Source organism: Numenius arquata, chromosome 1 (assembly GCF_964106895.1).
Source record: "Numenius arquata chromosome 1, bNumArq3.hap1.1, whole genome shotgun sequence".
Classification (NCBI taxonomy): domain Eukaryota; kingdom Metazoa; phylum Chordata; class Aves; order Charadriiformes; family Scolopacidae; genus Numenius; species Numenius arquata.
In genome coordinates this window covers 12490164-12502226 of record NC_133576.1, presented here as the reverse complement: position 1 = coordinate 12502226, position 12063 = coordinate 12490164, and positions in this window count along the sequence as shown.

The following is a 12063-nucleotide window of genomic DNA, read 5'->3' as shown; positions in this document are numbered from 1 at the left end:
CAGTTTCTTCTTCCCTTCAAAACCTTTCTTTTGAAACAGCAGAGGAAAAAAATCTTAAAGAAGCTGAAAAATTGCATGCATGTATGGCCCCAGAGCAGGCAGAATGAATGTTTCACCCCAACCGGTTCCTTTTGATCTAGTGTTGAAATAGAGACTTTTTCCAAAGAACAAGGCGATGTCACAATTCAGTGAATAAAAAGGTAGAAAACTGAAGACGTCAAATCACAGACAACAGAACAGTTGCATCCAGAAATATGCCAGTTTTCATGAGCCCTGCAATCCTGTCCGGTCATATCATCCCCAACAGTGAAACGGTACATGTACACCTCTGGAAGGGAAGAGCAGAGCACATCTGGAGAAGCACATCTGTTGGGAAGAACTTGGGAAGATGGCTGTATGGCCAGCTGTGACCCTTGGCTTTGCTATATGCCAGAGAGACAGAGAAGAGCAACCAGGGGCGAAGGAGAGATGTGCAGAGATCAGAGCCACTCCTGACACCTCGGGGGGGGAGCAGGAAGACCTCAGCTCACCCGTGGTGGGTCTGTGCCGCTACTATCACTGCTGATGGGAGATGGAGGTCTGCCGGTGGGGACCAGCCCCAGCTAGACAGGATGCCAGGCCGCACACTTACAAGTTTTCCAGATAACTGTTCCAGGGAGATGAACGACACGAGATGGGGTTTTGCAATTCAGAAAATGCTGGCACTTCTGAGACAGGCTCCTGCTTTTCCCTTCTGCTCTTCTTGTCCGACAAGATCCCTTCTTGTTTGACCTGAGAAACCTGCAATATTGCCAACCTCAAGGCGATCAAAAAAATCACAAGCTAGACTTACTGCAACACCCCCCCCACGGAGCTAGTTAAAAATCACAAGTTAAAACACACAGCATATCTGAAGCTTATTTTTAATTTATATTTAAAACCTCAGCATCTAAGTTTCCACACTTTCCACTGCAAACACAAAGGGAAAAAGAAAGAAAACCAAGAAACTCTGCTCATCACATAATCCTAAAACCTGGGTTACAAAGCCTCAATCCCCAGGAACACCAGGGAGCTGCAAAGCCATCACTACTTTTCCGGGACCATGCCACGCTCTTGCTCCATTCTGCTCTTGCCCCTGGGGTTTCCAGAGGCAACTCCAGGCCTCTCAGATATCTTCATCCCCAGCAGACAGACAGCTAGCTCACTGCACTGCCACACGATGGGTCATGTCACAGGGCCCAAATCGGACAATCTTCCCACCCAGGCCATGTCCTCAACTATGATTCCACTCTGTGACCCATGCCCATGGTAGGTGATACCCACCAGGAGCTGCAGGACCTTGCTACATGCAAAGACAGGAGATGCAGGACAAACTGCTTCCATCTCCCAACACACAGGGAGCTCACCGGGTGACTCCAAATCCTGACATTCCATGTTGAGTGAAGCTAGTTGCAATTTTGAAGCCTCCTATCAGTTTCTGATAGCATCTCCCACCATCATGAAGGCAATCGCTTCTGAACACTGATCTTACTGATCGCCCCCGTGCTACGTGTCACTGTAGCTTGGGAGGATGGCACCAGCCTGGCACGTTTAGCTCTGTCTCTAGTCTTTTTAACTTTTTAAATGCAGGTTAAATAACCACCCAGCTCATTTCAGTTCTGTGGTTTATGTTTTGAATTTAAAGAAACCTCCTTTCAAAAAAAGTCATGGCTTTTTTGAAGCACCACGCGGTCCTGCTAGGAGCCAAATCACCAATCTCCCACCAGGGAGCTGCTAAGGCTTTTAACTCTCTAATTGCTATACAATGGTAGACATGTGAGAAATAGAGACAGACTAGGTTGGAAATGCTCAAAGGAAGGAAAACTGGGAGGAAATACCGAGAGCCCGGGGGAGCTTGCCACAGATAAGACCAACATGACCAGAGCTGATGGGAGGTGAGCCAAATGCCTGGAGCTGCCACTGAGCAACTCTGTGACACCCAAAGACCCAAGCCCTCCCATGTGCCTAGCTGTAGCAGTGGCTGAGCAGCACGTGGATGAAATGAGTATAAACCTCTAGGTTTCTGCCTCTCCAAAGTGGCTGGGAGCCCAGGTGTTGGGACCCCACCACCCATCGTGCTGAGCTCATCCCCGCTAGTGCCAGGCAGATGGGCATGGCTCCCCACACACAGTGTCCAGCCACAGCAGGAAACAGCCAGAAACCCCATGGAAAGCTCCTTCCCGCTGAATTTAAGTGGCACTGTTGGTACCCCCACGTGGAAGCCTGCCTTTCTGCGCTGAATGAGAGGGGTGGTGGGATCTCTGCTGCAAAACAGCAGCATCACCACTCAGGGCTAAGGCGGGCACAGCTCCCCCACCAGAAATGGGACAGGAAACATACCCCAAGCACAGTTCTAAGAAGATGAGGTGCTGCTCCTCACTCCTTTCCCACGCCCAAGCTTCTGTCCCCCAGATGCAGGTTGCAGTGCATAATGCCCCAGCAGCCACACTGCATGAACAATGAGACCAAGCAAAGGTTTTTTCATGATTTTGAGAAAAATCTTGGGGTTTCATTATTCCACAACAACTTCATCAATCATTTCAGTTATTAGTGGGAGACTGCACGCATAGGTGTTGTCCTGCCTCCACTGGGAAACCCTCCTGTTTATCCCCAAGCTCCGGCACAGGAGGGTCCCCATCCAAAGTGTGAGGCTCATGATGGATGACCCAAAAGTGGGGTGGCAGGAGCTACCTCTCCAGAAACACACGGCCCTTTCCCTTCTGAACCACAACTTCATCACAAAGAGGCAGAAATGGCCCCAGCTGGTCACAGGACCAAACTACGCAACCACCATGCCCTGTGCCCATAAAAACATGGCTCCTGCCCAGCAGGCTGCCTGGCACACCTGAGGAGAAAAAAACGTTGGAGTACTGCAAAAATCCCCAAGCGTTTGCTTAGCATTTTGCCATCCTTTCATCCTGGGCAGCCGCTATGGGGAAATCAGTGAGCCCCCATCTGCAGGGCTGGTCAATCCTGGATCCCTGTTTTTGGTCACTCCTGCATGCCTGTCCCAGGGAGGTTGGCACCTTGTCACAGGACAAGGATGCTGCAAGACACCCTGCTCGCTGTGTGACGCTCACACTTGCCCACCGAGACACTGATTCAAGGCACCGTGACAGCATCCTGGCACAGTAGCAACAGGTCTCAGTGCTCAGAAACTGGGGTCACTGCCCATCCACATTGCCTCCATTGCCTATATGGCTCTCCTGCTTCCCTCAGTCCCTGCACATAACCTCCTTTGAAAAACCTGCCTTTTCCCACACCATTCCCATCAAATACCACTGCTTCCCGCTTCGTGTGCGCGCCCCAATACGCTGCTCCGAGGCACGGCTCAGCACTGAGCACCGCTGGCAGCTCCAGCATCCCTTGTACCATCAGCTCCCTCTGCCTTCGGGGTGTTTGCACCAGCCTGATGAACTGCAATGAGCTAAACAGCTTTATGGGGGGGAGTAGCGTGCATTTTTTCTCCCTTAATTGTACCATCTTTAGAGAGCCACCATGAATTAGAGGTTAAAAAGCCTGATGATTTAGTATTTTGATTTACAAGACAGATCTACTTTGTGGTTGAGGTGTGTACGACTTAATTAAAAAGCAGAGGTTCACCCTCACTGAAGCTGATCGCTGCTGAGCTATCAGATGCAGATGAGGAAGAGGCCGCAGAGGGGATATTTTCATAAAGTTACATTTCAGATTGAGCCTATGCCCTCAAGAGCTCTCTCTTTTCAAAGCTGGCAGAAAGCTAGAGCTGCTCCTTCATGCAATCAGACACCAGCCCCTCACAGCCTTCGCAGCACCAGCACACTGGTGTTTTCACAAGCAGGGCTAGGATGGCCGGGCTGCAAAGCCAAACAGCTGCAAGCATGGGGACAGTGGCTAACCCTAACAAGGTTGGCATCTTATTTTTTTTCTTTTAAATCAGACAGGATTTTGGAAATCAAGTGACATATTTTGTCCCCAAAAGAGGAGACAGAACAGAGTGTCGCAGCTCTTTCACCTTGCCTCTGCTGACCAAGCAGCAGGGAATATTTCCCCCTAGGAGTCAGGTTTAATTCAAGGCTCTGAAAGCTGGAGATGTCCATGGCTCGTCTATCTCATCTCCTGGGTACTGCAGGCTGCCAAACTACACCCAGTGGTCCCCCGCTCAGGCTGCTTGTCCTTTTGCTGGGCAAAGCAAGTGTCCCATCAAGGGACAGGGCCACATCAAGGTTTCCACGCCACAGCAGTGAGGCTTGCTCAGGGGTTTAGAGGTGCAGCTCCAGAATTGGAGGCACAACTGAATCTGGGTGGAAAGTGCTACTTGTAAACTGTGCAAGCATGGGGGTCTGCAACAAGAGAGGGGCATGCAATGCCCCAGGCACCAGGCGGGTGAGGTGATGCAGCAGGTAAATCAAGGACGCATAGGAAATGCCAGCTGGAACTCAACACTGACAGCTCCTCGTTACCAGGGATCCGGTTTCCTCGGCCGCCTCCCTGCCCCTCTCAGGCTGCAGAGCACCTGTGGGGCAGCGGAAAATCCTGGTATGGGTGAGGGCTCCATGAACCGCCCTCCCAGAGAGGTGCCTGAGCCCTGGGGTGCTACCTGATGCTCAACTGCAGCAGCCGAGGAGGAGCAAATGCAGTGGGTCCTGGAGTGCTTCCCGGGGGGCTCTCACCCCCAGCAAGTTGGGGCAGGACCGTGGATCCATCACTGAATGGGCATGTGGGTCCCTCTCTCCCTCCCCCAAGGGGGTAGGTTGCAATCTTTCTTCCCCCCCCCCCCCCCCCCCCCCCGCGCCCGCCGATTAAACTCTGCAATGCATGCAGTTTGCTCAGGCAGCACCGGTTTCATTGGAACAAACTAACCAACGCGGCAACTTTACATCTTTGCATCCTGCGAGATGGCCCTTTTCCATCCCGAAGTGCCGGCCGGCTCCCACTCCCCACGGCCGGCTCCCACGGGGCTGGCTGGGACTGTTGGGGACGTTGTTTTCTAGAGGGCTACAAAACACCGGCACAAGCCCGCCACCATTGCGAGCTCAGGGGTGTACTCCGGGTACCCCCAAACCAGTGAACGGCAAGCCAGGAGCGCTCCACCCCCAAGATGAGACACCACCACCCCCCCCAAAACCTGGTCTGCCCGCCACCACTGACCCTGTGGCAGGGAGCGGGAACGCTCCAGGTGCTTCCAAGCTTTCCCTCCGGTAGCTGCCAGCCCGGCTGCTGCGGATGGGGAGGGGGGAAAGGGGGGCGTGGGGTTGCACCCAAGGGGGGGTGAAGGAAGGAAGGAGGGGGGAGCACTGGGGCAGAACTCGGGAGGGAAACGGCACCCCTTGTCCCAGACACCCCTCTCCGTTAGCGGCGCGGCACCGCGCCCCAGGACCGGTTAGAGCGGGGCAGCCCCATCCCGCCGCCGCCGGCCCCTCCGAGCCCCAACCATCCCCCCCCCCCCAGCCCCCAACCCACCTGCGGGGACGGCACCCGGGCCCGGGGTGCGAACCTGCGGGGCTGGCTGCGACGCGGTGCGGGCGGCTGGGCTGCGCCTTCACCGGCTGGGGCGGGACAGGACGGGGCGGGGAGCGGCCCCCCGCCGCCGGGGGACGCGGAGCTCCGCGCCGGCGGCCGCCCCGCAGCTGCCCGGCCCGGCCCGGCGGAGGCGGGCGGCAGGGAGGGGCCGTGGCGGCCGCCCTCCTCCCGCCCGGCGGCTCCGGACCCCGTTTCCATCGGAGCCCGGACAAAACTTTTCACAAGTAAAGGGGAAAAAAAGACCCGGGGCGGCCGAGGCTGTTCCGGCGGGGTTGGACCCCACTTCACGCCAGCACCTTCTCCCCCTGGTTGTCACGGCAGTGTCACCCCCTCCCAAAAACACCCCACCATGCCAGAGCCGGGGACTCCACCAGCACAGCCCACAGCCCCTTCCGACCTGACCCCGACGGACGCCGTGTCCCGTTAGTCCCACGATCCGTCCCGCTGCCCGATGGCAATGCCCATCGCCTGTCCCTGCAGGTGGGGACGTGGCCTGGCCGGTAATAAGCCGTCTCGCTCGGGCCCTGCCTGCAGCTGAGGCAGCACAAAAACCCCACGTCTGCGGCAAAACCGGCCGGTGAAGGTGAGTAAATGCGAGGGCGGCCAGCCTGCGCTCTGCGACCTGCTTGTGCAGCCCCATGGCTAGTGGTAGCCAACGTGACTACTGCAATAGGTATGTCTGCGTGAGCAACACTCAGTGTCATGTGGACAGACCCACCACCTCTCTCAGCATCCTCGTGCAGCCCGTTTCCCTTACCTGCCTCCCACGGCCCTGATGCCCTCATTAACTCCTTGCTCTGACCCTGCTAGACATCCACTCCCTTTTACTGGATTTTCCTCCCCAGCACCAAAGTTTCTCTCCCAGCCCGCAGCAAAGTGCCAGGCACTACTGGTAAGGGCTATTAGCAGAAAGGTGCCAGGCCCTGCAGATTTTTCTCTCTTTATACACTTCTGTTTACCTCATTATTTGACTCTGCCAGGCCTTGGCATGAACAGTGCTAATTTTTCACTCCTGCCCATTCCCAAAGCTATAGAGGCGTGGACCAGATGCAGCCTTGGACCGAATGGGAGCAGAGAGGTTTGCGCAGCCCTGCTAGGGATGCTGTGCCATGTAGCACTGTCCAAAACACACGGACCCATTAGTTTCCCAGCCCAGTAAAAACATCCAGCTTGCAGTCACTGGTTCTGGCAGCAGCTCCTACCCCCTTTTACTAGGTTTGACTGACATCCCAGAGGAAAAAGTGGGGAAGCTGCAGTAGGACCACTCTACTTCCTTTTCCCATCCTCTTCTGAGGGAAAAAAGAGGGATGTGCCCTGCCCCGGGCAAGTTTAGTGCATCACCCTCTGGAAGGCATTTTCCAGCCTGGACACCAACGGGCAATGAAGGCAGATGTGTTGGAGGTCAGTCCTGGACCTGGAGCTGCTGGTGCGGTGGAGCAGGTAAAGGAGTTAGGAGCCTTCTAACCGCCATGTTCAAAAGAGAATGAAAAAGCCCCTTGGACAGCCTCGAGAGACCAAAGTATAGGCCTGGTGGCCAGCAGTCTGAGAGCTGGAGGCCCTAACATGGATTAAATCTGCATTTTGGCACTGGAAGCAGCACTCTGATTTGCAGAGGCACAGAGCATCCGTAGCTCATAGTGACTGTGATGAAGGTCCCCCATATCTCAATGTGTCTGGAAAGCTGACCTCTTTTAAATCGTGTAGGTTCTTAGACTGGACTTACCGATCTGGTCTCCACCTCTGTGAAACCAGGATCATAAACTGAAATGTCTCACAGCAGGGAGGGAGGGAAGAGGAGCGGGAATCTGACTGTTCACACAGGAACAGGAGCGAGGTGCCTTATTTCTGGTTCCTCCCAATGCTAACAGAAAGCACTTGTGTTGCCCCACTGACTCATGCTTATTACTAAGCACCTTGTAAGCAGTGATAATAAGAAATTGCCGCTTTGTGTGTGCTTGGGTTTTTCTACTGAGTTTAGCTTTCAAAAAAAAAAAAAAATCAAATCTCTGGGGATAGTGACATTTCCACAGCAACAGGTACAGACGTGTGCACATGCATCCCTCTTATTCCTCACCCAGCAGAAGCGGGACCGCGACGTCATCCTGGCGAGCTCTGCAGCCCTCCCAGGGCTGGGGTTTCCCTCTGGTTGTCAACTGATGTTGCGGAACAACACGCAGCTGCAGCCAGGATGTTAGGGACACCGGGAAAATGCCCGGGTGTTTTGTCTGGAGGCGAGAAAGTGTGTGCTGTGCTAGAGAAATGCAGTGAGGAAGGATTTGTGATGCCGGGCAGGCAAGAACAGGGGCCCAGAGAGGCAGTGTGAGGGCAGAAAGCCCATAGTTAAGGAGAGTGATGCTATTACCTCTGCAGGAATGAGGCCCCCTTCATCCTAAAGGATCCCACAGTGCCTAGAGAGCAGTGAGTAACCACGTGTTGGGAACATGTCGCCCCACGCCAACGTATAACTGGAGCCCAGCAATGGCGTGTCTCAGCCCGAGGCCGGGTCCTAGGAAGGGAAAGCGAAAGCTGAACTCGATTGAAATTGCTGGTGGAGGTGGGATGCAGTTTGCTCCATCCGTGTCTTCTACAAGTCAGCTTGGCTCAGTGTTTTCTTTTTTTAAACACTGTGTTGAAAACTTAGACTGCAGAACTAACCAGAGGGGCTTCAGTGCCCATCACAACACTGCCCAATAGGAAAGATGAACAGCCTGCTCACAGCTCTTCACTGCTCCTCTGGCTCCTCATCCCCAGCACCTCCAGTCATCATCCAATTTTCATCCCCATCCTTCCTCCATGCATGGAGGTATTTATGCGTTACGCCTGCTCCTTAAGAGACACGGCTGCCTGAGACACAGCACCTCCTTTTGGAGGTACGGCCCACGTCATTTGCTCCGAGGGCCATGCAACGATCTCATATTTACTTCAAGTTCACTGTTGAAAAACATAGGCTTCAGGCTGATTTTTGGTGCAATGAGACCCCCTACTTTTCAATCATTACCAGTAACACCTCTCTTCTGGAGTCTGGCAAGTAGTGGGGTTTCGGCCCATTTAACACATATGTGTTGTCCGCCCTCAGGAGTTCATATTCAATCAGTGTCGCACACAGCAACATCAAAACTGGCCTCTATTTTAACCATGGTTTTTGGTTATCTGCTACACTCTTCTTAAACAACTGACTTTTCAGTCAAATTTCACTAATTTTCAGGACAAGCTGCAATTTGTATTTTCTTCAGGTTTTCTTCAGGTCTTTGAAAATCCAAATTCATATATGACTACCTATGGTTGTCCTGACTTTGCTCACATTGATTGTAATGAGGCAACTAACTCCTGGTAGCTCAACAACAAATTCTTCTTTACCCATCACCATGAATCTGAAAGGGAGACAGCGTGTCCTGGATGGATGCATCCTCTGCTGGGAAATTATCATCCAGCACACTTAGAAACTCTCATGAGACTTGGTGGTGGCCTGCAGGCAACCTCTGCAGCTGTGTCCTAGAATTAAATTCTCTATGCAAATACAGTTTTCTTTTCACGCGTTGTAAATAAGCCTGTAGAGAGACATTCGTCCTGGGCCTCGTTTGATGAGGTAGTCAGTTATACACACAGGTGTATGCAGAGCACTCCCTCTTGGGCTTTATTAATTAGCGCATTGATCTACATACAGTCTGCTTTGAGATACTGCTCATTCTAAAACAGGTAATGTTGCCATTAGCATAAAGCACCACCCTTATCTCTCTTAATCGCTATCTCCTTTCTCAGCATGTGGTAGCCAGCAGTTATAACATCTCCATGAAAAAAAGCATCTGGCCAGACTTAAGCAATACCAGTTTCATCCAATGCATTCTTAGAAGTGAAACTTTTTCACTTTTCCCTCTTATTGACAAAGTTGCTTATTCTGGAGTTTAAACAACTGATTATTTTCTTCTTTTTACATGCACACCCTGCTTAGTCCACGGTCCCTTGAGTTTAAACTTTTGAAGCTTTTGCCCATTTGAAGATCTTCTTTGCAGGGTTGGTTCAAAATGTCCTGCCTTTTCCAGCCCATTTCCAGGCTTATGAGGCTGGGCGCTGGGCTTTGGACAGGCAGGCCATCCCCCTGTAGCACTGCTCTGTCCCCATCAAGCCGGGCTGTGCTCCACGCAGTGCAGCCTCTCAGCAAACACCAGCCACTGCTTCAACCTCCTGGAGCTTCTGTCCTCTCCTCCAGCTTGCAGCAACAGGACCTAAGAGATGATCACTTGGACTTTCTTCTCATTTCTGAGATTCCTGAAATCTTGAATAATCTTTTGTTATTCCTACCCCACCCTGTTGGCTTTGTGACCCTTCCTAAATGGCCTCTTCCTAACTCCTCTTCATGCTCCTTAATTGAAGCTGGCCATTATAATTGCTTGCCTTGTTAAGGCAACTGGGGCCATGGGTAGACCGCTCTTGCAAATTGAACCAAAGAGCTGCACCTGGGGAGATCCCCACTGCTTGCTCCATTCCTCCCAATGCATCTGTCCATTCAGATGGTCAAATCTCTGCCAGAAGTTAGGTACAGCCAAGGACAGAAGTTTGGACCTTGTCACATTCCCTTTCAAGCCTGTTTTCTGTGCTTCCATGAACTGCTTTAGGATGACTTTGTCGAGTTATCACTCCTGCCACGGCAAATCATTAGGCCAGCTGGTGCTGCTCTATCCAGTGAAAGGAAAAAAAACAGCACATTCTTTGTAACACATGGCCCTGCATCTTCCCAGATTTGAAATAATCTCTCAGAAAGATGATCTCACAGTCTTTGTATGGTAGATGTGGACCCCACTGTCACTAGGTGGACAAGCCAATATCTTAGGACTGATCCAGGTAAGGACAGGAATAGGCAACAGTTGGGAGAAAGAGAAGAATCCAAGGAAAAACTTTAAGAATATGGTGGATGAAAAGCACCTGCTAGTGGCATGAGACCTACATCCCCTTGTAAGCAAAAGCTATGTTACTTAGAACACGTCTAGGGCAGGAACATCAGCTCCAGTGTGGTTTCCACTGTGCTCAGAACTGACGCTCGCTCCCACCAGTGAAAACCAGTTTGCTAGCAACACCCTACTCACCCTGCCTGTCTCTTATGCAAAGTAAGGCTAATCCAAGATTCACCTGACAGGGGGTCAGAAAGTCACAGGAGGCTTGGGCCTGAGACACGACCTCCTTCCAGCCATCGTTTGGCTAGTTCCCCATAAAAAACGAGCTGGTGCTCATTGTCAGTGGAAAGGCTGCTGTACTTTAACTCTCCCTGATCCTTTCTGCACCACACATTAAGCAGATCCATGGGGTGTGAAAAACTCTCTGTGAAGGCTTTCTGAGCCCGCCAGTGGCAATGCTGGATGGGGATCAACCCCCCTTGCAGACAGGGCAGAGGGGCTGGATCTGCCGTGAGAGCAGGGCAGCTGGATGGAGCAAATCCTCTACCCAATGTGGGAGAGAGGTTGCCAACCTTTTGTAAGTTGGTTTCCCACACGCTTTCTAATTATTTGGGATGGCATCAAGAGGAAAACATGAGGTTATGAATTAGGTGCTGTGTCAAGGAAAAGGGAGCCAGGGTAGGGTTTCTGAGAAAGCAGCAGACTAACCCTATGCTGCAACGTGTAACCGGTGTGTAAGGGAATCGAGGGAGGCTGTGACCAAACTTTCTGGTGGAGGAGGCACCAAGCACCTATCTGTTTCTGGCAAACAAGGGTGTTCATACAGATTCGGTCCCAGGACTTGGAGATGAACAATTGCCTCAACTTTGACGAGATCTTCCACAACTAGTTAGGACCATTCCCATTTTTACAGTGATATCCTAAGGGAATGAAGCTTATTCAATGCACGTGTTTGTCCAACATCCCTTCTTCACCAGCAATTTTTAAACCACCTGGCAAATTGCAACAAATTTAACAGCGGGTTGGGAGTCTCAAAGCTATTAAGTTTCTACAAGTGTTGGTGAATGATCAGAGGAGAGAGAAACCTAGTGAGTTGTTCCCGCTCCCACACGGGGAAGGTGCACAGCTTTTATTAGACATTGGCAAATCCCCCTCTCAGGGATGGAATCGGGCAGAATCACACCTTATGGAAAACCAGAGGGTCTGCTGCTGGGAAGACAGGGCATCCTCGACTGAACTGCCCTCAGAACTATATGGGTTTTTTTTACCATAACATAGAAAATGGGGAAAAACAAAACAAAACAAAAAACCCAAAGAACAAAGTGGTTTTCTGCTTGTTTTTTTCTGCTTGTATTTTTGATTGGAAACTTGGGTTTCACTGCTCCCCATTTTTGGTGAATGAATGACTAATGTCCACCAAGATTAGACAGTGCTTCAGTGAAAGACCATGCCTGGGTGCTGCACTTTGGAAAAGACTGCAGAGGACAGAGTTCCAGAGGGATCCAGCAGGGGTTCGCCCCAGCCCAAGTGCATGCTGACACAGGATAGCAGGAGTTTAGCTAATTTTAGGTAAGGGACTGGTCATGCCAGGTGCAGTCAATAAGCCTGCCCGCTCTTTCCTTTCATACCGAGTCTCAGTGGAGGATTTTTATTA